The sequence below is a fragment of the Callithrix jacchus genome, chromosome 8 (genome assembly GCF_049354715.1).
Source record: "Callithrix jacchus isolate 240 chromosome 8, calJac240_pri, whole genome shotgun sequence".
In the NCBI taxonomy this organism is placed as follows: Eukaryota; Metazoa; Chordata; class Mammalia; order Primates; family Cebidae; genus Callithrix; species Callithrix jacchus.
In genome coordinates this window covers 132,433,214-132,442,844 of record NC_133509.1, presented here as the reverse complement: position 1 = coordinate 132,442,844, position 9,631 = coordinate 132,433,214, and the positions used below count along the sequence as shown (strand labels likewise).

General features: G+C 42.4%; 1 long non-coding RNA gene across 1 annotated transcript; it reads left to right on the top strand.

Moving 5' to 3' along the window:
• The first annotated feature begins 4,341 nt into the window (after positions 1-4,341).
• LOC118145132 (uncharacterized) lies at positions 4,342-7,883 on the top strand. The gene is made up of 3 exons (XR_004730304.3): positions 4,342-4,450; positions 7,301-7,384; positions 7,601-7,883. It is a non-coding gene; the product is annotated as an uncharacterized LOC118145132 (long non-coding RNA).
• The last annotated feature ends 1,748 nt before the right edge of the window (positions 7,884-9,631 follow it).

Below are 9,631 nucleotides of genomic sequence, written 5' to 3'. Positions count from 1 at the left end.
CAACTTGGGAGCTAATTTCCAGATTGTTGTCTTCTTAGGAGAAAATTGGTGAATCTGGGATGGCTATTTTAATGAGCTCCTGTGAGAAGAATAACGGAAGGTAGAAAATTAGTATCATCCACTCCTCCATCTAATAGGAACAATTTTTACATCACATTTTTATTATTACTCCAAATCATTCACCTTAGTCAGCATGGTATTCTGGTTTTTATATTCGGCTTAGTCATTTGATGAGGGAGGAAGGAACCAGTTGGGATAGTCACACAAGGATAGCCTGATGCAGTCCCATATTTCCTTCTATGTAAAAAGGAATTCCCCAACCTCTTTGGAATATCCAGGAGGCTCTCCCCTCCATTCTCAATATATTCATCCTCTCTCTCTCTAACTAATTCACATATTCACTTGTTCTCTTGATTGCTGTGCTCAACTTCTCATGTGTTGATTTACTCCTTTGTTCTCTGTTTATTGACTTCTTCATCTACTCATTTCAATATTAGTTGACTGCTTCACCTAGGCATTCATTGATTCATATGCACGTTCATTCTTTCCTCCAGTAAGCATTTACTGAGGACCTGCAAAGTGGGTTCTGGCTCTCAAGCTTCTCATAAACTGGTGAGTAAGGCAGGCATATATCACAAAATAAAATACTCTCAGATCATTGCCATGGCCCAAATATTAAAAGTGAGTGTAAATATTAAATGAGCTTTTGGAGCTTGGTCTAATAGATTTGCCATATGGGGATGGCGAATAAGAACACATCAGGCTGCAAGAAGAATATCACAAAGGTTCAAGTTATGCAAGGTCTCAGCATGTTTAAGGAATGATAAATATCTCCATGTGGCTCAAGTGAGAATGAAATGGTGAAGAGAGATAGGAAGAAGATAAAACTCAAAGTCAGGACTAGGTTTTGACTTTGAGAATGCATGATGCCATGTGAAAATGCTCAGACTATCATTTGAAGAAAATCTTCTAGAATGCCATGTGATATGCTGTTTACTGAGTCCAGATCTCAGAAAAGTTTGTGTGTTCCTATCATTAGCAATTGAGCAATAGCCTCTACTTACTTTTCTAGTCCTATTTTTATGGCCCTCTCACATTAACTATCAGTGTAGACACGAGGACTTGAGGACTTACAAGAAGAATATTTATTTAACCTCTACATGTTAGAAATACTTTACACAGATAGAGTTATGTCCTTAGAATGTCTTATGACTAAAGTTGCTATCCCTTTTCCCAGAAATCAGGGACATTACAAAGGTAGATTAAGCCAGGTAACTAGTTAAAAGGCCCTGGAGAAAGTAAATGTGAACAGCTAATCTTTCATCCTCCAGGAAGAGAAGACCACATCCAACTATAGAGATGGAATGAGAAGCAGATCATGTTGAAGATATTCCTACATAAGGTTGGAACCCCTAGACACAAGGAATGGGTGAATGAAGTTGTAGGCTGAGGACATGTCAGTGGCCATGAGAAGAACTGTGAAGACTCCACTAGGCTATGTTATATGATACTCAAGTCCTTTGCTGCTTGATGGAGCTTGGCTGGGTTCACAAAACCTAGCAAATCCTGTTGGGCATTCAAAAGACCACTTGGAAATGAAATGCAAGTGGATGCTTTTGAAAATAATTTCTGGACTTTTCATTCATGTCCAGGGAATGAACCAACTTAACCACATCAGCCTTCTCAAGATCTCATAACCCAAGCCATCTGGTTTCTTTTAGTTTATATGTTGCTCATGGGTTCCACCCTCTGCCATAAACCTCTTCTCTCTCCATCCATGCATTCTGAAGTTTTCTTTACTTATAACAGCCCAGCTCTGATGCCATCTCTTCTAATATGTGTCTCCAGAACCATTAAAGAGTCCACTCTAGTGGTCTCTCCTCTCTCTAGCTTCTCATCACTGTTTCTGACAAAGGTGCTAATTGGGCACTGGGAAGAACCAGCATAGCTGGAAATGACTTATTATCAGCATTATCCCATAATAAGTTAAAATAGCACCTCAGGTGAGCTAGAGATGAGTTAACACAGAGATTACACTCCAGTTGTCTGTAGCCTACACCAAGGTCAATGAGAGTCTAGGGTCAGTGAGAGTCTAAGGTAGCCTAAAATCAAGAGAGAGCTACAAGCAAGAGTTCCACTGGAAGTAAGAGGAGAAAGAGGTCCTTCAGGTGGCAGCCAATCTAGAGAGTGAGTAAGTTCATGTTGGGTGCCTCCCAGGAGTCACCATCCAGGGGTCCCTGTGTATCACTGCCATGTCCTGCCATTGGAGGTCACTGTTGACTCAGAAGTGCAGAGTGGTCTGAAAGGTTCCATTAGAATTGTATGACAATTTATGCCCTGCCCCCTCAACAACATCTCCCTCAAGAACACCCACTAAATACACAGATCACAGGTTCCCATTTGCTTTCCTGACAGGTAAACAAGAGACTGTAGCTGAATGAGGTCAGATATCATGCTTCAATTCTCTGCCTTGCTGTATTAGCAACTTACCCAGGAGTCCATTAGAGGCCAGGAGTTTGTCTCCAATTTTATAGTCTCTATCAAAACTGTACTACCAAGACAACCCTACTGACACAAAAGCAAAACCCCTCCCTCCTCCAGGTTCTGAGCTAAAGTTGATACAATGAATGTAATTAACCAGATCTTTTTGTCCAAGATGTGCTTGGTAGTTGATATGGATTGGTTGTGTCTCCACCCAAATCTTGAATTTTAGCTCCTATAACTTCCAAGAATCATGGGAGGGACCTGTTGGGGGGTAATTGAATCATGGGGCAAATCTTTTCCCATGCTGCTCTCATGATAGTGAATAAGTCTTATGAGATCTGATGGTTTTATAAAGGGAAGTTCCCCTGCACACAGTCTCTTGCCTGCCACCATGTAAGATGTGCCTTTGTTTCTCCTTTGCTTTCCACCATAACTGTGAAGCCTCCCCAGCCATGCAGAACTGTGAGTCCATTAAACCTCTTTCCTTTATAAATTATCCAGTCTCAGATATGTCTTCATTAGCCACATGAGAACAGAAGAATACAGTAGTTGACAACTAATTGTAATTGGGGTTTAAGGGTCATCCACTCTCTTATGTTCCCCTCAAATTCCAGCCCCCACCCATTCACCCATCTACTCCTTTATTCACATATCCATTTATGTATAACTGGTTGACTCACTTATTCGTTCATCACATTTTTTCATCCATCATTCATTCACTCACCAGTTTTGAATGGGTGACCTGGTTAAGGCATGTGCTGGGTACAATATTACAACAGGCTCACCATCTAGGAAATGAGGGCACAGAGTGAGAAGAAGGCAGGAAGTGGACTCCAACATATAAGCAAGTCATTTAAGCCAACGTACAAGGGGCATGCTAGAAATTAGCACCAAGTGCCCAGGGAACCCATCAGCCTTTTCAGCATTTAATGTAGTATTTTCAGAGAGTTCTAAAAAATTTAATACTTATAAACTCAAGATCCTTAAGGGAGAAAAAGAAAGATCAGAGAAGGAAAATAAATGTTAGCAATTGAAGGGTTCTAGAGGAAATCTCTTCCTTCCCACTCACTGGCTGAAAAGAGAAGGGAGAGCCCCAGCCGCTGGCACATGCTCCCCAGGCCAGTGTGCGGGTCAGGCTGCAGAGTCTCAGAGCAGGCACAGCAAAGGAACAATCACTAGCTCTCACCTGAGGACCCAGGCCCCTGGTCTCCTCATCTTGGACCTGGTACACAGGGGTCTCAATGCACAGTTGCCATAGCGATTTATTTTCTTACTCTAGAGTTGGTCTTTATTCACCTAGGTTTGGTCTCTGAACTTGTAAGACACAAAATCTGCCTTCCTAATTAGAGCCAACTTGTATATTTAGCATGCTTACCCTACCTTTATTGGGTCCTTAGAATCTATCCTACAGTTCTTGACAGTCCATAGGTTTCTATCAAAATGAATGGGAATTTGGACAACATAATTTCAAATCATGGTTCTTCACTTACCACGTGTGATCCCAGACAAGTTACCTAACATTTGCCTCAATTGGTTCATCTGTTACATAAAGAAAATTCTTACTAATAACAAATTAGCTTCATTGATCCCTCACTGTATCCTAAGCTTTTATTAAGCATGTTATATCACTCTTTAGAGAAAATTCTCAAAACATCTCTGAGGGAAATATAGCTTAGTAGATTATATTATTGCTCAGAAACATATATGCTTTCCCCCACTTTGTGTTTAGGGAGTAGAGCCTAATTCTCTCCTGAATGACCTTAGGCTTGGTCATGTGACTTGGTTTGACCAATGGGCCGCCACCATTGTGATGTCATCAGAGACTTCAAAAGTGCTTGAGATGGAGCCTGCCCTTTTGCACTGCTGCCATTGCCATGAGTAGACTATGGCTTAGCAAGCCCATTTGCCACACAAAACTGCAGAACGCATGGAGCAGAGCCACTCATCCAACCCAGAGACTGGCAGTGTGAGTAAGACCCAGAGCTGCTGCCCCCTGAAATCAGAACCCTTGGCAGAGCCCAGCCTAGATCAGACATGCCCCCGCTGAGTCACAGATGCATGCATGGTACTAAGCTGCTGGATTTTGTGATGGTTTGTTATGCACCAAAACTAATACAATAGCATTATTATAATCCATAAATCATAGACAAACACACTCGAGAAGAACAGGATTAAGTAAAGTGACCAAGGTCATTGAGCTAGTCACAGGCTGAACCAAACCTCGATCTATTAATCACTGCAGAAGTGCCTCCCTCTGAGTGTTGCCTCCTTTATAAGATGATCTAATCTGAGATTGTTATGAGAATAGGAAATACTAGTGCTAAACGCCTTGCCCAGAGCCTATTAATTTATCGAGGATGCTGCTACACGCCAGTCACCACCAGCAGAGCTTTGCATTAATAGTAATAATAAAGTCCAGGCGCAGTGGCTCAAGCCTGTAATCTCAGCACTTTGGGAGGCCGAGGCGGGTGGATCACGAGGTCAAGAGATCGAGACCATCCTGGTCAACAAGGTGAAACCCCGTCTCTACTAAAAATACAAAAATTAGCTGGGGGTGGTGGTGAGCCCCAGTAGTCCCAGCTACTCGGGAGGCTGAGGCAAGAGAATTGCTTGAACCCAGAAGGCAGAGGCTGCAGTGAGCCGAGATCATGCCATTGCACTCCAGCCTGGGTAACAACAATGAAACTCCGACTCAAAAATCATAATAATAATAATAATAATAATAAAATAATGGCCATTCTGGTGATTTATGGAATGGTGGGGCTGTCCTCTGCAGATCCACATGATTGTCTCCTGTAGACCATGGGGCAGAAGAAATGTATCCTACACATCTTGGAATGGCCTGGGATACTACTGTGTGTAGCACAGGGTAAACTCCAGAGCCACTTGCTGGAAAAATGTTTTAAAAATTAACGAGTATTTGGGTGCCTCTTTACGGACAAACAGCTTCCAAGAAGACCTGAGACAACAGTGAACCTTAACAGCTTTCTAATCTAAATTTCTTGTCTCTCTGTTATTGCATTCACTTCCCTAAAAAGAGCGTATTGGTTTTTCTTTTCTTTTTACTTGCCTCCTTTATACTCACAGACACAACCACACATACGTACTATTTTGTCAAAACAGTAGCTCAACAATAACATACTGCACCTTGGCAAACTCACGTCCTTGCTAAAATTACACCAAGCAAAGTTTGTTGTTGGTTACATTTTTTTAAAAGACACAATATCCCATCTCATCAGCTTCATTAGAAATCACTCCAAAACTTGGGCTGCAGTATATAGCACCGAGTGTACGCACGCACACACACACACACACACTCACACACACACACACACGAAGCCTGCATTTTGCACCTCATGTAGTTCTGTCATATCAGTTGCCAACACAGAAGGGACACATGTCTGAGTCTCTTTGCTGCTCCTAATTGCACTGCAACAGGAATGCTTGCATCTTCTGCCTGGGATGGCTGTGTTTTTCCCCAGGGTCCAGAGAGAGTGTCACTGCCTTTGTGCTTTGGCTTGGCTGAGCGTGGTGGTTAGGCGTGCCCCTTACTTCCTGCAATGTGCCAAACAAGAGCTTGAGAGATCCATGTCCTTGGCAGTGCTGCAGCTTTGTCTGTAACACAAAGAGGAGAGGCTGGGATGGCGGGTGAGTAATTCCTGCCTTGTGGACCCGCAGTCTGAAAGTGTCAGCTAAAGCAGAGGTCATAACCCTGCTGTCCCAGGTGCTGAATTCATTCTGTGACTGTGACTTGTTCAACCTTATTATTTTTTCATTTGATCTAATATTTAAAATAGGAATTCTACCTCTGTGGTCTCAGCTTCTCTCAAAAGTTGGAAAATGAGGCAACAGTGGGCTCCATTTCTGTTTCTAGCCACAGTGGCTAGAGCTGTCAGGGGTGGAACCTTTCACACCTCCTAGACACTCACTCCCCATTAGGCATGGCCACAGACACCTGTCATCTCCCTTCAGTGGGGTTTGGTGTAGGCTTCTGACTATCACTGTGTGGTGCCCTGTTTATTCTTTTGTTTTCTTATAATAGAATATAATTCCCTTTGTCTGTGTCACTATCAATGGTAGAAAACATAAAAGATAAACTAGAAATACCGTGTTTTAGGAAACTGTGAATGAACACATTTCTTTGTGAGAATGGAGATGCTCCTAAATATTCAGTATGAAAACCAGTGCCACCGTGTGTGGGAATACCTCCTCATGTCCTTGCTCCTCAGAGCTCTTGCTGACTTTCTGCTGGTGAATGCCTTTCCTACTCCCATTGGCAGGCAGGTGGCCCGCATGAATAGGGGGCAAACTTCTGTCCAAATTATGCCTTTGCAATTTCCCAGCCCTGAGACTTTGGGAAAGTCACTTAACTTCTGTGACCCTTGGTGCTTTTATCTATGAAAGATGAGTGACAGAACCTAACTCACAAAGTTATCATGTGGAGCCAATGAAATAATATGTACGGCTTACTGAGTAAGATTTAGGGACACGGTAGACCCCCAAATATGTATTTTCCTTCCCTCTCCAGGAATAAACAAATAAGTAGAAAAAAATAAATAGAAAAACACTAAAGCAGCAGCAACCATGAGCTCTTGTGAAACTTGAGTAAATTAAACAATTATCATCGAAGTAATTTTTAAACGGTGTTTGCTCTTTTTGCAGTACTGAATCAAATATGTTAGAAAAAATACTACACCACACACAGACACACATACCTATGCACAGGCACGCTGTGCAGCAGTGGCAGGTCTTCCCCAGAAGTCAGCCCCCTTTTCTTCCTCTGCATACACCTCACACGGCTATTTCACACTTTCAGGTCTCCCGGGCCACATGGCCACTTCTTGCCAATGGGACGGGCCCAAGTAATGAGTGTCACTTTTGCCAAGTCTTCTAAAAAGCGGTAGGTCTACTTCATACTCTTGTTCCCTTTCTTGAAACTCAATGCATTTGAAGGAAGCAAGATAGTAGGGGAGTTCAGAGTCACAGAACAGAATGTTCTTGGGTTCCCGCATCATTATATAGAGAAAAGCTGCCTGATGACCAAATATAACTATCTTGAATTTTATTTTTTATTGTGAATGAGCCTTTAAATATGTCGGGATCTTTTTTGTTTCAGTGACCAGTCTTAATGAATGCTTATGGAATCCACACACAGCACATGGTTTATGAGACTTGAGGTCTCTGTCTCTTGCAGAACATCGTGGCCACTCATCGAAGAACATTTGCTGTTTGCAAAGGTCTTTGAATCACATATGAGAATTGCCAGTGGGAAGATTTTTCAACTTTCACTTGTAGCCATCATCAATCAAAAGATTCCCATTAATCAGTCAGGTGGTCAACAAATATTGATTGAAGACTTATTTTAGAAGATCAGGAGTCAGGTTAAAGGAATAAATCAGAAAAAGAATCATTGCACTCAGGGGATTCACATTCCAGTGACAGTTGCCTGACTAGTTCTGATCATTCCATTCTGGCCCTCATTGGCTTTGGCCTCATCTGCCTTTGTATATGATTAACACGATAAGTCTTCTAGTGCAAACCTGCATAAAATACCTCCATAAGAGAGAGAGTCATAAAGGCTGCTGTGCCATAGATTTGCGTGCTGGATCTCAGCTTCACGGTTTTCCTTCTATATTCTCTTACTTATTAGAGAGGGTTGAATCTACAAACTACATTTCTCAGTCTCTAGTCATTTGACTTCAGCCCTGCTCTACCAATGAGATGCACTAGCATAAGGTTGGAAGGCAGGATAGGAGACTGAGGCTGACAGCGGATCTCAGCAAGACTGTCAGTAAGCCCAGCAGGTCTTTGTGACAGCAGGCACCTGGGATACTGCAGCTTTGATAGGAATTCCTGGGCTCTCTTGGGGATGTAGGCAGCAGAAACTCACAGACTGTCCCCAAGCACCTCTGCCAGGATGAATCAGCTCCAGCCATTTCATGTATAATGGCATCACTCTACTTCACATGTAACATCCATGGACAAGCCTGATTGGCTTAGCTCTAGCTCAGACCCACACCTTGGCTAGAGAAGGTCTAGCTACTCTCAAGGACAGACCCACCAGACCAGATCTACTGGAGGAATGGTATTGTCTGCAAATGCAAGACAGGATGCTAATAATAGAAGATACAAGAGAACGTTGATGGTGACTTCAGACATAAGTCCAGCCATACTATTACTCTGTACTCTGCTCAAAACCCTGCTGTGGCTCCCCATACTGTTTTGGGTTAAGTCTAACCCAGCATGGCCTACAATGAAACATGTCACCCACTCTCTTTCCTTGCACTGACGGTTGCTTCCCATGTCCTGCATTTAAGATCCAACACTTGTAGTTTGCTGAACATACTCTGCTGTGTCCCAGCCCTGTGCCTTTGTTTATGCTGGAGCACACTCGCCCTTCTCTCAGCCCTCCGCACTCCAACTTTTGTTTTTTGCTATTCATTGTTCAACCCCTAGTCCAAGTACCTTCTTCCCCAGAAGTCGTTTCTTTAGTTCCTTTTTAGGTGATTTTTTCCTCCATAGATGGTCTTATGCTTGTTTATATCATAACAATTATCAAACCATATGATAAAAGTCACCTTGGGACCCAGGATGGACAACAATTGCAACAATAGCAATGGTCAACATTTATTCATTCACTCAACAAATACTTATTGAACACTTTATTTGTTAAATACTGCTCCAGGCAGTGAACCAATGCATGTTCATTCAGTACCACCCACTGTGCAAAGATTGTGTATATTATCCTTAGAAGTATCTCTTAACATCAAGGAATGCTACAAGAATGATGCCAGCATTAGGCCCAACCCAGAGCTGCAGAAACTGAGGCTTGGAGAAGACAGTAAAAAATTCAGCAAATAAATAAGAGAGTACATAGATAGGGCTGTGTCTCCCACTATTGTACCGTAAGCTCTCTGAGAGCAGAACTTGAGTCTCTTACTCAGCTCTTTTTCTCAAGTGTTTAATATGGTATATGGTTAGGGTGATTCCACATCTTGGTTGGCCTAGCATAGTCATCTAATTTAACCTGTTATTACAACATAATCATGGATGTGTCCAGGTTTCCCTATGCTTGGCTCCGAGTGATCACCATATTAATGTTAGTTAAACTGAACAGAACATACCCAAGATATAGGAAGAAGTTGAA